This window comes from Schistocerca cancellata, chromosome 3 (assembly GCF_023864275.1).
Source record: "Schistocerca cancellata isolate TAMUIC-IGC-003103 chromosome 3, iqSchCanc2.1, whole genome shotgun sequence".
Classification (NCBI taxonomy): domain Eukaryota; kingdom Metazoa; phylum Arthropoda; class Insecta; order Orthoptera; family Acrididae; genus Schistocerca; species Schistocerca cancellata.
Window position 1 is genome coordinate 326,687,939 of NC_064628.1, and position 1,552 is coordinate 326,689,490.

A 1,552-nucleotide genomic window follows, 5' to 3' on the forward strand; every position below is an offset into this window, starting at 1 on the left:
TATGAACATATTTTGTTGCTCGTTTCAGTTTCACAGGATTGTTATTAATTTCGTCTATTGCATTCATAATGCGAGCAAGTAATGCCTCGCGTGTATTGACTTTGTCCTCATAAAATATACACTATATCGGCGTATTCCTCTTTCGTAAATTTGAAAGGCATCCCTATTTCATAAATAATCTACAAACTACAACAGTTACTATGTGTGATTCTTGAGTTTTTCCCGGCGTATTTGATAATCAAAATATTCACGGGTGTGCTGCCGGTCTATAGTGTCCAACGGGCATGTGGTTTCATTCAAATACACTATAGTTATTATGTTCTTTCACTGAACAATACAGAAAACTAACTCAATTCAAGGTTAGGAAACGACTGAAACAATTCACTAACGTTTGCCAACAATGACATAAACGTTTCTACATTCTTAATGGAAAGTAAAAAAATTTACTTGTATAATAATCTTTGCTTCTTTAAAATATTTGTATATCTTCGTGAACAACCTCTGTAATCACGTCACATGTATTTAGGAGGTTGACATCACATTTGAAAACAGTGCCCTCTTTTGGGTCGATAGCAACGCTGCAAGGGGAACCTTTGCATTAACCGACACTCTGATTAAGGAGTTTTGTTGTCTCCTGTATCTGGTACACGAGAACAGTAGATGATTCACATCTCCTTCGTCACTGCATAAATCGCATTATAGAGATTCCTTCAGTCCTATTCGGAACTTGTGGTTTGGGAATTTACCATGATTTAAGCGCGTGCGTGTCATCGTTATTATGAATCGTCTGCTCCTATTTCAATCAGTAAACCAAGTGGGGCTAACACCATTTTAGGGTACAGCTAGCCGTATTTACTCCTTTTGACACCACGAACGAATCCCATTTCGTCTGCCAGTCGTTCCTCGCTTTTTCATTAATTAATCTCAGAATTTCTTGATAAGGAAATGTCTTATTTAGCATGCTCGCTTCGCTAAGCTGTCTGCTATTTCATTATGAAAGGTAGCACTGTGGCCTGGAATCCACAAGAAATTGTTACTGTTCCTCTTGCTCATTTGTAACGACTTCTTTAATAATAATTATAATTTTAGACGACACACTTTTGATCCATTTTAGTTTTTTAAGGCTGTTTAGTACACTTAGGGAATCTGTTAACATCACCGTACTGCCTCGTCTGCAAGATCTACCGTGTTTTACTCTAATTGCAATGGCTCCCGCGTAATATATTGTTGTCTCCTTAGATAGAGAAATAAGAAATGATAATTTTCTGCAGTGTTGTATATTGCACATCCCAGTTAATCGCTGTCGATGGTCTTGGAGCCATCCGCACAAATCTTCGTCGGATTCAGGAAGATAATACTGAGCGAAACGTTTATTTCAGTCTTCAGATCTGGAGAATCTGGGCTAGACGTTGGTCGAAACCCCATGTCGGATTAACGACCTTCGTTGTGGTAGACTGACGAACCAGAATGTGCTTCTTAGGCTCTTTCACACTCTCGTTTACACTAATGCCGCGCGGGTCTCTGACATATGGCTCAGAAAACATGATAGAAA